The 17,337-nt window shown below is 35.2% G+C and overlaps 1 protein-coding gene and 1 long non-coding RNA gene across 7 annotated transcripts in view; one reads left to right on the top strand and one right to left on the bottom strand.

The window, feature by feature from the left end:
• Positions 1 to 17,337, bottom strand: part of FSHR (follicle stimulating hormone receptor) — a 192,685-nt gene that overhangs the window by 118,811 nt on the left and 56,537 nt on the right. The window lies entirely within an intron of this gene.
• The window catches only part of LOC129531817 (uncharacterized), a 123,410-nt gene continuing 120,477 nt past the window's right edge, over positions 14,405 to 17,337 (top strand). The window contains exon 1 of the long non-coding RNA XR_008677241.2: positions 14,405 to 14,715. This is a non-coding gene — a long non-coding RNA (uncharacterized lncRNA). The remainder of the gene's footprint in view (positions 14,716 to 17,337) is intronic.

Here is a 17,337-nt window from a genome sequence, read left to right as displayed (position 1 = left end):
TTCAACATAGTGTTGGAAGTTCTGGCCAGGGCAATCAGGCAAGAGAAGGAAATAAAGGGTATTCAACTAGGAAAAGAGGAAGTCAAATTGTCCCTGTTTGCAGACGACATGATTGTATATCTAGAAAACCCCATTGTCTCAGCCCAAAATCTCCTTAAGCTGATAAGCAGCTTCAGCAAAGTCCCAGGATACAAAATCAATGTACAAAAATCACGAGCATTCTTATAGACCAATAAGAGACAAACAGAGAGCCAAATCATGAGTGAACTCCCATTCACAATTGCTTCAAAGAGAAGAAAATACTTAGGAAACCAACTTACAAGGGATGTGAAGGACCTCTTCAAGGAGAACTACAAACCACTGCTCAATGAAATAAAAGAGGATACAAAGAAATGGAAGAACATTCCATGCTCATGGGTAGGAAGAATCAATATCGTGAAAATGGCCATACTGCCCAAGGTAATTTACAGATTCAGTGCCATGCCCATCAAGCTACAAATGACTTTCTTCACAGAATTGGAAAAAACTACTTTAAAGTTCATATGGAACCAAAAATGAGCCCACATTGCCAATTCAATCCTAAGCCAAAAGAACAAAGCTGGAGGCATCACGCTACCTGACTTCAAACTATACTACAAGGCTACAGTAATCAAAACAGCATGGTACTGGTACCAAAACAGAGATATAGATCAATGGAACAGAACAGAGCCCTCAGAAATAATGCCACATATCTACAACTATCTGATCTTTGACAAACCTGAGAAAAACATGCAATGGGGAAAGGATTCCCTATTTAATAAATGGTGCTGGGAAAACTGGCTAGCCATATGTAGAAAGCTGAAACTGGATCCCTTCCTTACACTTTATACAAAAATTAATTCAAGATGGATTAAAGACTTAAACATTAGACCTAAAACCATAAAAACCCTAGAAGAAAACCCAGGCATTACCATTCAGGACATAGGCATGGGCAAGGACTTCATGTCTAAAACACCAAAAGCAATGGAACAAAAGCCAAAATTGACAAATGGGATCTAATTAAACTAAAGAGCTTCTGCACAGCAAAAGAAACTACCATCAGAGTGAACAGGCAACCTACAAAATGGGAGAAAATTTTTGCAACCTACTCATCTGACAAAGGGCTAGTATCCAGAATCTACAATGAACTCAAACAAATTTACAAGAAAAAAAACAAACAACCCCATCAAAAAGTGGGCAAAGGATATGAACAGAGACTTCTCAAAAGAAGACATTTATGCAGCCTAAAGACACATGAAAAAATGCTCATCATCCCTGGCCATCAGAGCAATGCAAATCAAAACCACAATGAGATACCATCTCACACCAGTTAGAATGGCGATCATTAAAAAGTCAGGAAACAACAGGTGCTCGAGAGGATGTGGAGAATTAGGAACACTTTTACACTGTAGGTGGGACTGTAAAGTAGTTCAACCATTGTGGAAGTCAGTGTGGTGATTCCTCAGGGATCTAGAACTAGAAATACCATTTGACCCAGCCATCCCATTACTGGGTATATACCCAAAGGACTATAAATCATGCTGCTATCAAGACACATGCACACGTATGTTTATTGTGGCACTATTCACAATACCAAAGACTTGGAACCAACCCAAATGTCCAACAATGATAGACTGGATTAAGAAAATGTGGCACATATACACCATGGAATACTATGCAGCCATAAAAAATGATGAGTTCATGTCCTTTGTAGGGACATGGATGAAATCGGAAATCATCATTCTCAGTAAACTATCGCAAGGACAAAAAACCAAGCTCCGCATGTTCTCACTCATAGGTGGGAATTGAACAATGAGATCACATGGACACAGGAAGGGGAACATCACACTCTGGGGACTGTTGTGGGGTTGGGGGAGGGATAGCATTAGGAGATATACCTAATGCTAAGTGACGAGTTAATGGGTGCAGCACACCAACATGGCACATGTATACATATGTAACCTGCACATTGTGCACATGTACCCTAGAACTTAAAGTATAATTATAAAAATATAGAAAGGTTTTCTTAGGATATGGGAGAGCAGTTGTCATAAAGTAAAAACTACAAATGATTGGCCCATGAATGTAATCCAGCCCAAGATATGCTTTTATTTCAGCCCATACTACATTATAGAGAAATTTGAATAGGTGCCAGCACTTTACATTGTGAGAGTTCATCTAAAATTGCAGATTTATGGCTTCTCTTCAAGACAGAAAAGATGTAGCAACCCTGAGCTACACTCTCACATAATCACAATTAGCTATAATTGAGTGATGGGTGACACCTTATGCATGGCATAAGTTGTCAGTTAGTCAGAGTCCTTGCTGATCTGTTCTTCTGTCTTGTAACTTAAGACTTTGAGTTTGAGATTTCTGGTATCTGAAAAGCTACAGCCTGAGTGGGCTTCAGAACTCAGTGATTCTCACCTCTGGCTTCATTTTATAATCACCTGGGGAAGATTTTTCATATTATAAATGCCTGAGCCTCTCTCCTGGAGGTGGGTGTGCTATCAGGCATCCTTATTTTATTTCTTATTTTTTAATTTGTTTTTTTGAGATGAAGTCTTGCTCTTTTGCCGAGGCTGGAGTGCAGCGGTGCAATGTTGGCTCATTGCAAACTCCACATCCCAGGTTCAAGTGATTCTGCCACCTCAGCCTCCCAGGTAGCTGGGATTACAGGTGCCCGCCATCATGTCTGGCTAATTTTCATATTTTTAGTAGAGACGGGGTTTCACCATGTTGGCCATGGTTGGCCAGGCTGGTCTCAAACTCCTGATCTCAGGTGATCTGCCTGCCTTGGCCTCCCAAAGTGGTGGGATTACAGGTGTGAGGCAGCGTGCCTGGCCCAGGCATCCTTATTTTAAAAGATCCTCATGTGATTTTCATGTGTGGTCAATACTGAGAACACCTGCTTTGGTAGAATAGCATAAAGAGCCAGCAGCAAGTTGCTCTGCTCAGTAGTTGAGGGACCCTGTGGGCATGATGGAAAAGGTTTTTTTTTTTTTTTTTTTTTTTGCAAAGCTACTTCTATCCCAAATCTCTCTCCTTTCAGTCACAGGTCAAGGCATTGGAATAACAACACAAATAAATAGGATACATACACATTCCATTGGAGATCCTCTTCTTTGTTCAATGGAGGTTACGCTTTTTGGTAACTGGGGCCAGATCAGGGTGGAAAGGACTCTCCTACCTCAGGTGTATACAGTACATAAATGAGGGTAGTGTATATAACAGTAAAGAAGAAGAGCATTGGATGGAAGTGAGACAAGAAAGCCAGAGAGGGGAGTCCAAGATGAAGAACCAGAAGCAGATATTGAAAGAGCCAGAGAGCATTCACTTGTTCTTTTGACAAATATTCACTGTGTTCCTATTCATATGTCTGATACTGCGCTAGGCCCTGAGGACATATGATAAAAAAGACAAAGTATCTGCCCTAATTAGCTTATGTTCTAGCCAGAGAAATATGCAATCAGAAATAGTTTGAAAAAATAAAAGCGTTTATAGTCATGAGGCAATTACTTGGAATGAAAACAGGATCAATCATGCATAAAGTAATAGAGGTAAAAAAGAAACAGTCCTTTAAAAATTACATACATATGCATAGATGGGTGGTAGATGGATGGATGGAGACAGAGGGAGGGAGCAAGGGAAGGCGAAAGATGTGGGAGAGGACTAATATATCCTGTTATGCATTTTCAAATTATTTATTGAACATCTACGTGACACACATTATCTAAGTTTCTTAGGAGAAAAACATTGATAAGACAGACACATTTCCTTCTCTACCAATTTTAATTATATTGAGAGAGAGATATGTGTAGTCTAATAACTATAGTATAGAGTGTGTGGTGATGATGACAGTGGTGGCATTTAGCACTAGCTGTATCAGGCACTGTGCTAAATATTTCACTTGCAGTATCTAATATAATCCTCAAAATCATCTTGTGAAGTAGGTAACTATCCATACTTGTGTCCACTTATAGATGAGGGCACTGAGCTAAACACGGTTTATTTACTTGATCAAGGACGCAGTTAGAAAGTGGCGAATGTAGTTCTGAAGCCTGTCTGGTCCCAAAGCCCATGCGCACAAGTCTGCATGTGTATGTGGTGCAGAGGGATAAGAGAATGGGACCCAGGGCTGGTAAAGTTTTAATGAGGGCAAGCAGAATGAGTGATAACAAAACAGTTCTGGAGCTTAGATGTTTCTTTAAAAAGTAGGACCAGGTAAGAAAATTCAAAAAAAAAAAGACAGCAGTCATGCGAGGTTGTGCTGGGACTTTGAGAAAACACAAAGATGCCCCAAGAAAGGGAAAGAAGAAATTTTACCAGAAATTCTTCAGAAAGACAGTCTGGTATAAAATTAATTCAGAATTGAAGTTTTGTTACTCTAGATTCTGCACCTCGGTTGGGATAATTCAGTGATGCCCTTACTTTTGCTCTGTCAGTGTGGGTAAACAGAATTCGACTTTAATGATTCACTGTAGTTTCAGGCAGAATGACAAACGCATTGTGCCTCTAAAGCAGTTCTTTAGGTGCCCTCAGTTAATATCCACCTGATTTCACTGTGAATTTTATTGACAATATCAAGATGCAATAATGTGAGGTGACTGTCACATAAAGGTTAGTTTGGGGCTACTTCTGCTTAGATATAGGAGGATTAACTAGGGATAAACTTCCTTTTAGAGTCCATGAACTCTGGCTGACTGACAGTCACTGAGAATGAAGCCACAAGGAAAGCTGATCACTACTCCATGAACCAAAGATAAATTTAGGTCTTTCATAATGCACTTAAAACTAATTTCTGTATTCTATTTAAAAGTTTCACACATTTAATCAGAAAACATATGCATTGGGTAATTATATTTTACTGACTGTGTAAAATGCAAATGTCGAACGTTCAAATGAACTGTTAGAAATAAGAACCTATGCATAAAACTATAATAGATTCAGAGAAAAGTGAAGAAGACTTAGTGCTCAGAATGCAATTGTGTATCCAAATTCACTTCTAAGATAATATTTATTTATATGAGTTTGAGGAATGATTTATTTAATTATTTAATCTTCATGGTGATAACCGGATTATATCTACACCTATTCCTTAAGAACAACATGTATTTTGACAGAGAGAAAGATTCCCTGAAAAATTTAATTTCCTCTGTAGGGATGGAATGAAAGCATTTTTTTTTCAGCATTCTTTCTTTCAAATATGAACCAGAGATTTTTACCAGAAATCAAGATAAATAACTGTTTTGCATCAGAAGAACGTAAAATAATATCAAGGATACATTCTGCTTCTTTAGATACTATTAGAACAGAGCAAGTCCTGAATAAATAGCATACATGTTGAAATAGAGGAAAAGCAGTTGGCTTTTATAATACTTAATTGGTAAAAATAAATAGCATTGGCCAACAGAAACACAGAGACTCTTCATTAAAAAATACTGAAATCTATAAATGCTCATCTCCAGAGTAACCGCGTGTAACAAGACAACAGCTCATCCAGGCTGCAATGCAACAATGATATAATAGGATCAAAACCTTGCGTTTAACAAAGAAAGTATGTCTCCAATTTCTGGAAAACAGTGATATATTTCATGTTACTCTAAGAATGAGATATGTGTCTTGATTTTTGACAGTTCCTAATTTGACAGCAGCTATTGATCTAAAAAATAAATATTCCTGTTAAAAGGGGTCTTTGCACTAATGTAAGTCTGAAAAATGATAGTGGAGAGCTGAGTTACTGCTAGTGATGATGCAGATTTACATAGTCTGCACCAGGCTTTTCTAATCCCAAACTGTGTGTGCAAAGCATGTACATTCTAGCTAGCAGGGACGCTGACCACTCGAAAAAGACTTACCAGTGTCTAAAAGGCAAAAAGACCAGGAAAAATGAACTAACATTTATTGAAGACCTATCATGTACAGCCATTTTCCAGGGTTGTTTATCACATGATCTTGCTTTTAGTTCTCACTACAGTGAAACAAAGCAAGTTTTTTTTTTAAACTAACATACAGTAAAATCGAGTGTGTGTGTGTGCATGTGTGTGTAAAATTCTATGAGTTTGAACATGTGCATAGATTCATGTAACCACCACAATCGGGATATGGAACAGCTCCATCACCACAAAACTCCCTTGGACTGACATTTTGAAGAAACAGTGTCCCTCCACTTTTAACTGCTAGTAATGACCAATCTGTTCTCTGTTACTATACCTTTGTCTTTTCTAAAATGTCATATAAATGCTAACATACACTATATAACATTTGAGACTGGCTTCTTTCAGTTCACTTGAGATTCATCTGTTTAGTTGTATAGGTCAATAAGTAGTTTGTTCCTTTTTGCTGCTGAGTAGTATTCCACTGTATGAATATACCACAGTTTGTTTACCCATTCACCTGTTGAAGTACCTTTGGGTTGTTCTTGCTTTGGGATGATTATGAATAGAGCTGCTATAAACACTTATGTGGAGGTTTCTTATGAATAGAACTTTTCATTTTTCATGATAAATATATAGGAGTGAAATTACTGGGTCACATGATAAATATGTTTAACTACATGAAAAGTTGCTAAATTGTTTTCCAGAGCAGCTGTACCACATTGGGTTCTCACAAGGTATTTTTGAGAGTTCCAGGTGCTCTACATCCTTGTCAGCATGCAGTAGTCAGTTTTGTTTTGAGCTGTTCTGATAGCTGTGAAGTTTTATCACATTGTGGTTTTAATTAATTGCGTAATGGCTACATTGTTTCCTTAGTACTGAGCATGTTTTGTTGTGCTTATTTATCATTCTTTTTTTTTTTTTGGTGAAGTGACTGATTCTTTCCCATGATTAAAAAAATTTTTTTCTTGTTTTCTTTCTGGAGTTTTGAGAATTCTCTATATGTACTAGATACAAGTCCTTTTTTAGACATAGGGTTTACAAATATTGTCTCCCTATCTGTAGTTTGTCTTTCATTCTCTTGATAGTAGCTTACATAGAACAAAAGTTTTACATTTCGATGAAGTCCAACTTACCATTTTTTTTTAATGGATTGTGTTTTTGATGTCGTGTTTTAAAACTCTTTGCCTAAAATCATGGAGATTTTCTCTAGTGTTTTCTTCTAAATGTTTTATAGCTTTTATGTTTTATATTTAGATTTATGATACAATTTGGGAGAATTTTTGTGTATGGTATGAGGTTTAGAACATTAAAAAAAAATTTTTGAGACACAGTCTTGTTCTGTCACTCAGGCTGGAGTGCAGTAGCATGATCACGGCTCTCTGCAGTCTTGACCTCCCAAGTTCAAGTGATCCTTTCCCCTCAGCCTCCTTAGTAGCTGGGACTACAGGTGTGTGTCACCATACCTGGCTATATTTTTTGTAGAGATGGGGTCTCAACATGTTGCCCAGTCTGGTCTTCAACTCCTGACCTCAAGTGATCTGCCCAACTTGGCCTCCCAAAGTGCTGGGATTACAGGCAAGAGCCATCATGCCCAGCCAAAAACAATTTTTTTAAAAACATATGCTCCAGTGCTATTTGTTTAAAAATACTATCCTTTTGCTGATGAATTACATTAGATTTCTGTCAAAAATTAATTAGCTATAATTGTGTGGGTCTATTCTGCTAAATGGATAGATCTATGAGTCTTTTTGCCAATGTTATGTTTTCTTGATTATTGCAGTTTTATAGTAAGTCTTTAAATTGGTTAACATGAGTTCTCTGATTTGGTTCTTCTTTGTCAAAATTATTTTGACTGTTTTAATCCCTTTGCCTTTTCATATAAATTTTAGAATCAGCTAATCTGTATCTACAAAAAATCCTTCAGGGATTTTGTTTGTAATTATGTTAACCTACAGATCGGTTTGAGGAGAATTAACTATAGTGAATTTTCTGATTATGAACACAACACAGTATGGCTTTCCATTAATTAGGTCTTATTTGATTTCTTTCATCAGCATTTTGTAGCTTTCAGGATACAGATCCTGTATCTATTTTATTAGGTTTACAACTAAGTCTTTCAATTTTTTGAGCAACTGTAAGTGATGTCAGATTTTATTTTTGGTTTCTAATTGTTTGCTGCTAAATTACAAATAAAAAGAATTTTTACATGTTGACTTTGCACCCTATGAATTTGTTAAACTCACTTTGTAGTTATAAGAGCATTTTTTTGGAGACCCATTGCGTGGTTTTTCTATGTAGACCATCAGGTAATTTATGAACAGAGACAATTTTGTTCCTGTGTTTCCAATCTGAATGCCTTTTATTTTTCTTTCTTGCCTTATTACCCTAGCGAGGGCTTCTAGTACTATGTGAATAGAAGTTGTGAAAGTGGACATTCTTGCTTTTTATGTTTCACAATTAAGTATGGTGTTTGTGGTAAATGCTCTTTATCAAGCTAATAAAGTTTGCTTCTATCCCTAGTTTGCTGAATGTTTATCCATGAATAGATATTGGATTATTTTCAAATGTTTTATCTTATTTAATTGATTTAATCTTTTTTCTTTAGTCTTTTAATTACATTGTATAAATTGTAGTGTTTGCTTTTGAATTTCTTTATTTTATTATTTTATTTTTATTTTCATTTTTGAGACGGAGTCTCCCTCTGTCACCCAGGCTGGAGTGCAGTGGGTGATCTCGGCTCACTGCAACCTTCACCTCCCGGGTTCAAGTGATTCTCCTGCCTCAGCCTCCCAAATAGCTGGGATTACAGATGCGCACCACCGTGCCCAACTATTTTTTCTATTTTTAGTAGAGATGGGGTTTCACCATGTTGGGCAGGCTGGTCTCGAACTCCTGACCTTAAATAATCCACCTGCCTCAACCTCCCAAAGTGCTCGGATTACAGGCATGAGCCACCACACCCAGCTTTGGTTTTGAATTTCAACACAGTCTTGCATTCTTGGAATAAACCCCATTTGATCATTGTGAATAATTCTTAGTTTATGTTGCTGGATTGCCTTCAATCTTGCTAATATGATTTCAGTGATTTTTCATCCATATTCATGAAGGAATATTTGTCCATAGTTTTCCTCTGTTTTACTATTTCTGTCTAATTTTGATATCAGAGTAATGCCGGCTTTGTAACATGAACTGGGAAATATCAATTAGATTTAGTTGGCTGGTAATGTGATTCATTCTTCTGTATCCTTGCTGACTTTGTCTACTTGTTCATTTGATTGCTGAGATAGGAGTGTTAAAACCTCCAAATAGAGGTGTACATGTGTCTATTCCTCATTTCAGTTGTATCAGTTTGTGATTCATGTATATTGAAGAAATGTTGTTAGGTGCATACACATTTAAATCATTGTCTTCTTGACCTTTTTGTCATTCTGCAATGTCCCTCTTTTTTCATGGTAATTTTTCCTTGCTCTGAAGTCTGTGTTATCTGATATTAATATAGCTACTGCAGCTATCTTTTGATTTGTGTTTACATGGCATGGCATAGTCTCTCTTTTTTCATCCTTTTATTCCAACCTTTCTAAAACATTATATTTACCTTTTTTTTTTTTTTTTTTTTTTGAGATGGAGTCTTGCTCTGTCTCCCAGGCTGGAGTTCACTGGTACGATCGCAGCTCACTGCAACCTCTGCCTCCCGGGTTCAAGCGATCCTCCCGCCTCAGCCACCCAAGCAGCTAGGATTACAGGCATGCACCACCACGCCTGGCTAATTTTTAAATATTTTTAGTAGAGACCGAGTTTCACCATGTTGGCCAGGCTGGTCTCGAACTCCTGACCTCAGATGATCCATCCACCTTGGCCTTCCAAATTGCTAGGATTATAGGCATGAGCCACTGTGCCTGGCTAAACGTTTCTAAAACATTATATTTAAAATGGATTTATTTTACATAGCACATAGTTGAATATCTTTGTTGTAATTGGTGTCTTCAGATCATTTACACATAATTATTAATATCTTTAGATTTAGGTCTATCGCTTTCTAATTTGTTTCCTGTTTGTTTACTCTATATTTCATTAGTTTCCTCCTTTCTTCCTTCTTTTGGATTATTTAAATATATTTCTCTCAAATTGTATTTGACTACATATCTTCAAATAAATTTTTAAGTAGTTGCTCTAGGGATTAAACTTTTAGAATCCACTTAGAATTAATATTTTATTACTTCAATGGTAATACAGAAACCTTGCCACCACCATTAAGCTCCTCCCTCCATGTTGTAATTGTCATAGGCATTTTATTTGCAAACATTAAAAATCGCATCAGATAAGGTTATCCTTTTTGCTTTCAACTGCCAAATACATATTTAAATAATCTAAGAGGGGAGAAGAATAGTTTACTGTCTTTACCCAGATATTGTAGACATTTTGCCATTTCTGTTGCATTTCCTTTATTATTTGTGTTCTGTTTCCTTTTTGTAAAATTTTTCTTCAGGATTTCCCAGGTAACAAATTATTAGTTTTCATTATTTTGAGAAAGCCTTATTTTACCTCTATTTTTGAAGTCTATTTTCACAGGACATAGAATTTGGAGTCAAAATATCTTTTCATTTAGAACTTTAAAATGTTGTTCCATGAATGGAAACAAAAACACAACATCCTGACTTAGGGGATTCAGAGAGAGCAGTGCTTTGAGGAAAACGTATAGCTACAAACGCCTATGTTAAAAAAGAAGAAAAATCTCCAGTCAGTAACTTAAACTTTAAGAAATTAGAGAAACAGAAGAAATAACAAGAAACAATAAAGATTAGAAGAGAAATAAAATAGAGAATAGAAAAACAATACAAAAAATCAATAAAACCAAAAGGTGGTTCTTTAAAAAATCATTATAATTGGACACTTTGATAAAACTAGCTAGAATGACTAAGAAATGAAGAGAGAAGACCCAAATTACTAAAATCAGGGATAAAAGATGGGATATTATCTCTTATAGAACAAAAAGGTTTATGTGAATACTATGTAGTATTGTATGCCAACAAACTAGATAACCTAGACGAAATGGACAAATTCCCAGAAAGAATTTGTCCATTTAATCTAGGAAACAGAAGGTAATACCTAAATAGACTTATAATAAATAAAGGAACTGAATTCGTAATCAAAAAAACTTCTCACAAAAAAAGTCCAGAACTGGATGACTTCACTGATAATTCTACCAAATGTTTAAAGAAGAATTAACAAAAATCCTTCACAAAAATCTTCTAAAATATGGAAAAGAATTGAATAGTTTTCAATTCATTCTATGACTATTACTCTGATACCAAAATCTGACAAAGACATCCCAAGAAGCATTCAGACCAATAACCCTTATGAATAAAGATGTAAAAATCATCAATAAAATACTAGAAAACCAAATTCAGCCACATCAAAAAAAAAAAAAAAAGACTATACACTGTGATTCATGGAATTTATCCCACAAATGCAAGGTTGGCTTAACTAGTGAATATCAATCTTTATTTATATTGTGTTAATAAAATAAAGCACTAAAATGATATTATCTGAATACATGCTGAGAAGGCATTTGAAACAATACAACACTGTTCCATGATTTAAAAAACACTCAACAAAGTAGAAATAAAAAAGTACTTCCTCAAACTGAAAAAGAGCATCTACAAAAACCCCAAAGCTAACAGCACACTTAACTGTGTAAGACTGAAAGATTTCCATATAAGATCAAGAACAACTTAAAGACATCTACTCTTACCATTTTAATTCAATACTGTTCTGGAGGCTCTAGACAGAACAGCTGGAAAAAAAGATGAAATAAAAGGCATTCAGATTGAAAAAAAAAGAAGTAAAATGATATCTATAACAGGAATACAGAAAATTCTAAAGAATACACACACACACACACACACACACATACACTACTAGAGCTAATAAAAGGAGTCCAGAAAGGTTGTAGAATTCAAGAGCAATATGCAAAAATCAGTGTATTTCTATACACATGCAATAAGCAATTCAAAATAAAATAAAAAAGTAGTTCCATTTACAGTAGAATGAAAAAGAATGAAATACTTAAGAATAAATTTAATAAAATTGGTATTAAACTTATACTCTAAAAACTACAAAGTGTTGTTGAAAGAAATTAAACAAGGCCTAAAGAAATGGTAAGATATCACTTTTGTTGGAGTGGAAGACAATTATTGTTAAGATGGCAATACACTCCAAATTATAGTTTTAATACAATTTCTATCAAAACCCTAGCTGCTTTTATTTTTCTTGGCAGAAATTGAGAAGTTGATTCTAAAATTTACAAAAATATGCAAGAAACCCATAATGGTCAAAATAATTTTGAAAAAGAGCAAAGTTGAGGACTCATACTTCATGATTTCAAAATTCACTACAGAGCTACAGTAATAAGATGTGGTAGCAGTGGCACAAAGACAAACATATAAGTCAATGGAATATAATTGAGAGTCTGGAAATAAGCCCATCCACTTATGGGCAACTGATTTTTGACAAGGGTGATGACATTTTAATAGGGGAAAGAATAGTCTTTTCAATAAATGGTGCTGGGACAACTAAATAGGCACATTCAGAAGAAGGAAATTGAATCCCTACCTCACATCATTTGTAAATATTAACTCGAAATTGATTAAAGATCAAATTGTAAGAGCTAAAACTACATTGGACTTAATCAAAATTAAAAATATTTGTGCATCAAAAGACACTACCAAGAAAGCAAAAAGACAACCCATAAAATAAAATATTTGCAAATCATGTATCTGATAAAGGTCTTTTATCAAGAATATATGAAGAACTGGTACAACTCAACAACAAAGGGACAACCCAGTTTTAAAATGGGTGAAGATTTGAAAATATATTTCTCCAGTAAAGATATACAAATAGCCAATAGACATATGAAAAAATGCTCAATATCATTAGTCATTAGGGAAATGCAGATAAAATAATCACAATGAAATGCCACTTTACATTCACTAGGATGACTGTAATTAAAAAGACAGACAATATTAAGTGTTGATGAGTATGAAGATTAATTAGAATGCTCTCACATTGGTAGTAGAAATGTAAATTAATGTAGCTGCATTAGCAAACAGTTTGATATTTCCTCAAGAAGTTGAACACTGAGTTCCCATATAATCCAGAAATACTACTCATATGTATTTATTCAAGAGTATTAAAAACATGCATCCATACAAAAATGGATATTCATAGAAGCATCATTCACAATAGTCAAAATTTGAAAACACCCAAATATTCATCAATGAATGAATGAATAAACATAATGTAGTATGGTCATACAATGGAATACCACTTGGCCATTAAAAGGAATGAAGTCCTGATAAATGATATAACATAGATGAAACTTGAAGACATTATGCTAAGTGAAAAACAGAGGTAATAGGTCATATTGTATATGATTATTTTACATGAAATGCCCAGAATGGGCAAATATATAGAAACAAAAAGTAAATTGCTGGTTGCCATCGACTAGGGGGAGAAGGAAATAGGCATTGATTGCCAATGATATGGGCTTTCTTTGCAGGGTGATGAAAATATTTTGGGATTAGATAATAGAGATGGTTGCAAAACCTAGCAAATGCACTAAAAATCACTTAATTGTTCACTTAAAAAGAGTGAATTTTATGGTATATGAATATCTCCAATAAAATATTACAACTACTACTAATACTAAAATGTTCAGTTTCTTTCTGGCAACCATGGTGATGTAGTTTATGTATTTTTCCTTACCAAAATCTCATGTTGAATTGTAATCCCCAGTATTGGAGGTGGGGTCTGGTGGGAGGTACCTGGATCATTGGTGAATTTCTTATGAGTGGTTTAGCACCATCCCCTTAGTGCTGTCCTTGTGATAGTGAGTAAGTTCTCATGAGATCTGACTGTCTAAAGGTGGGTGGCACCACTTTCTTGCTCCTGCTATGGCCATGCGATATGCCTACTCCCACTTTACCTTCTGCCATGATTATAAGTTTCCCAAGGTCTCCCCAGAAGCCAAGCAATAGCCAGCACTGTGCTTCTTGTAAAGCCTGCAGAACTATGAGCCAATTAAATCTCTTTTCTTTATAAATTATCCAGTCTCAGTTATTGCTTTATAGCAATGCAAGAACGACCTAATTCACATGATTTCTGATGAGGAATCCATGGTCATTTGCTTTATTGTTTTCTTATATAAAATGTTCTGTTTTTCTGCTTTCAGTAAATTCTTTTTTTCTGTTCAGTTTCCATCAGTTTGATTGTGTTGTACTGGGCATAGATTTCTTTGAATTTTTTTTCATTTGGGATTTTCCAAGCTGTAGGTGAATCTGTGGGTCTATGTCTTTCATTAGATATGAGAATTGTAGAATTTCTAGTGATACATCTTCAAGCTCACTGACCTTTTTTCTGTCATATTCATTATTCTGTTGAGCCCACTAGGGAACTTCAAAATTTTGGCTTTTGTATTTTTCAGTGCAAGGCCAAGATGAAAGGTTTCCACAGCAGAGAACAAGAAATGAATTATCTCATTCAAGGATGAGAGGAGAACATAGTTTATCTTGGATGAACTACTGTGCTAGAGAGCTAAGAAGGAATGAAGTGAAGATTTTCAAACCCCTGAGGGAGGGCTGTGCATTGCCTGAATGAAGAACCAACTTGGAAAATGTATCTCTGAGCAAGGGCTGGAATAGAATAACGTTAGGACAGAGAAAAAATTTCTGAGGCAGATCACCCCTGCGCTGTGAGATGTACTGATTTCTGAAGTTTAACATCGGTCCTGAAGGGGAAAGGAAAGAAGGAAACTAGAAAAGTAAGTTTTAAACTTAATTTTAAATTTTAATTGATAAACTGCTGGATTGATCTAAGTTAGTGTTTTGTTGTTAGATTTAATTCATAATAGAGAAGAAATTTAGTTTTAAGAAAAATATGAAGTCTTTTTATTTGCACACATGGATTTTTATCTTATAAATTTATACTCTCTGCCCAAATTTTTATTAAGTTTTAAAAATATTTGGTATCTACCATTATATATCTATATTATCATTCATTCATCCAAAAAACATTTATAGAAATGCAAGTTTTGACAAGTATATTGCTAGTAGGGTTATGAAATAAAATACAGATTACCCCAAATAATTTATTTTAGTTTAAGTGTGCACAGATATTTAATGGGGCATACTTACATTAAAAATGATTCCTGATTGGTTTGAAATTTAAATTTGTAATTGGGTGTACTGTTTTTATTTGCTAAATCTGGCAAGTACTAAAATACAAAGAAAAACAAGCTGTATTCTCTGTCCTTAATGGATTCACAGGCTAGTGGAGTAAACATGCATACAAATAATTATAAAGGCACATGATAAATTTAGTGATAGAGATAAGTAAAGATATAGAAAAACTGAAGGCTGGACACTTGCTTCAATCTTGGAGGATAGAATAGGGTGATATAGAGATAGTTTCCTAGAAGAAGTGATGCTTGGATTAAATCATAAAGTGTAAATAGAATTTGACCATGTGAAAGGGAGGAATGAAAAAAGACATTTAAAGTTGAGGGAACTATCTGTGGGAGGTGGCAGCCACTATATTGTCTTCAGTGAAAGATAGGTACCAGATTTTGGAGAATCTCTATGCTAGGTTACAGAGATTTGATCTTGCTACTTGAATGGAGAGGAAGGCCTGAGGTAGCAGAGAAAGAACATATTAAGAAAAGGGAATAATGTGTGTATGTGTGTGTATGTGTACATATATCTATATATATTATCCATATATTACCCATATATACTTATATATATTATTATATAATAATAATATATACTTATTATAATAATATATATTTATAATACATACTTATATATTATTATATATTATATATATTATATTACATATACATTATATATAATATAATATATACTTATATTATCCATATATTATACTTATATAGGTGTATGTATGTATACATATATATCTGCAACACACAAACACACACACACACACACATCCCACACATACACAAATTAGAACTAGCAGGACTTGGCGATTCATTTGAATATGGTAAGTGTGGAAGAAAGAAGAATCACACATCTCCAGTATCATACGTAAGGTACCTCTGTGAGATCTGTGATGGGTGTCTGTGGTAGGGTGAATTGTATTTTTCCCCCAAAATATGTTGAAGTCTTTGACATGGTTTAAATGTGTTCCTACCCAAATCTCATCTTGAATTGTAGTTCCCACAATTCCCACATGTGGGAGAGACCCGGTGGAAGATAATTGAATCATGGGGGTGGTTTCCCCATACTGTTCTCACAGTATTGAATAGGTCTCATGAGATCTGATGGTTTTATAAAGGGTTTCCTCTTTTGCTTGGCTCTCATTCTCTCTCTTTCTGCTGCCATGTAAGACATGCCTTTTGCCTTCCACCATGATCATGAGGCCTCCCCAGCCATTTGGAGCTGTAAGTCCATTAAACCTCTTTTTCTTTATAAATTACCCAGTCTCAGGTATGTCTTTATTAGCAGTGTGAGAACAGATTAATACAGTTCTAAGCTCCCATACCTGTGAACATGACCTTATTTGAAAATAGGGTGTTTGCAAATATTATAAAGTTAAGATTATGTCATACTTGATTAGGGTGGGCCCTAATCCAATATGACTGATGTCTATATAAAAATAGAAAATAGACATACAGGGAAAAGAATGCCATGTGAAGACACAGAGACACACAGAAAGACAGCCATATGGAAATGGGAGATTGGAGTGATGCGTCTGTAAGACATGGAATGCCAAAGATTGCTGGCCATCACCAGAAGCTAAGAAAGAGGCATGGAACTGTTGTTCCCTTAGAACCCTCAGGAGGAATCTATGCTAACCCTAATTTTAGTGTTCTAACCTCCAGAACTGTGAGAGAATACATTTCTGTTGTTTTAATCCACCCAGTTTGTGGTACTTTATTATGGCATCTCTAGGCTATTAATATAATGTCTAATGAGCAGTTAGTTGGCTGTATAAATCCAAAGCTAAGGAAGGGAAATGAGCTATAAATGCGTATTTGTGAGCACTGATAATAATAATGGTAATAGCTCACTTTCATAGAGCTTACTCCATTGCAGGCTCTTTTACACATATTAACTCATGTAATCTTCACAACAAACCTATTACATAGTTACTATAATCATTCCAAGTTTCTGGATGAGGAGGCCTAAGCACAGAGCACTGAAACGACTTGTGTAAAGTTGCATAGCTATATAGAAGGTGGTGGTGCCATAATTCAGTTCTAGGAACATGCTTGCTCTAGCATCCATGCTGTTGGCATTTTGCTTTCCTGCTTGTAAGTGTGAATTGGTACCAAAAAGAATGTGGGATTATACCCAGAGGTAGATAATGAGTATTAGCTAGTCAAACTCCAGAAATTCACAGTACTTTCTCTCCTTTGATT

Source organism: Gorilla gorilla, chromosome 12 (assembly GCF_029281585.2).
Source record: "Gorilla gorilla gorilla isolate KB3781 chromosome 12, NHGRI_mGorGor1-v2.1_pri, whole genome shotgun sequence".
Lineage (NCBI taxonomy): Eukaryota > Metazoa > Chordata > Mammalia > Primates > Hominidae > Gorilla > Gorilla gorilla.
This window is presented reverse-complemented; position numbering and strand designations above follow the sequence as displayed.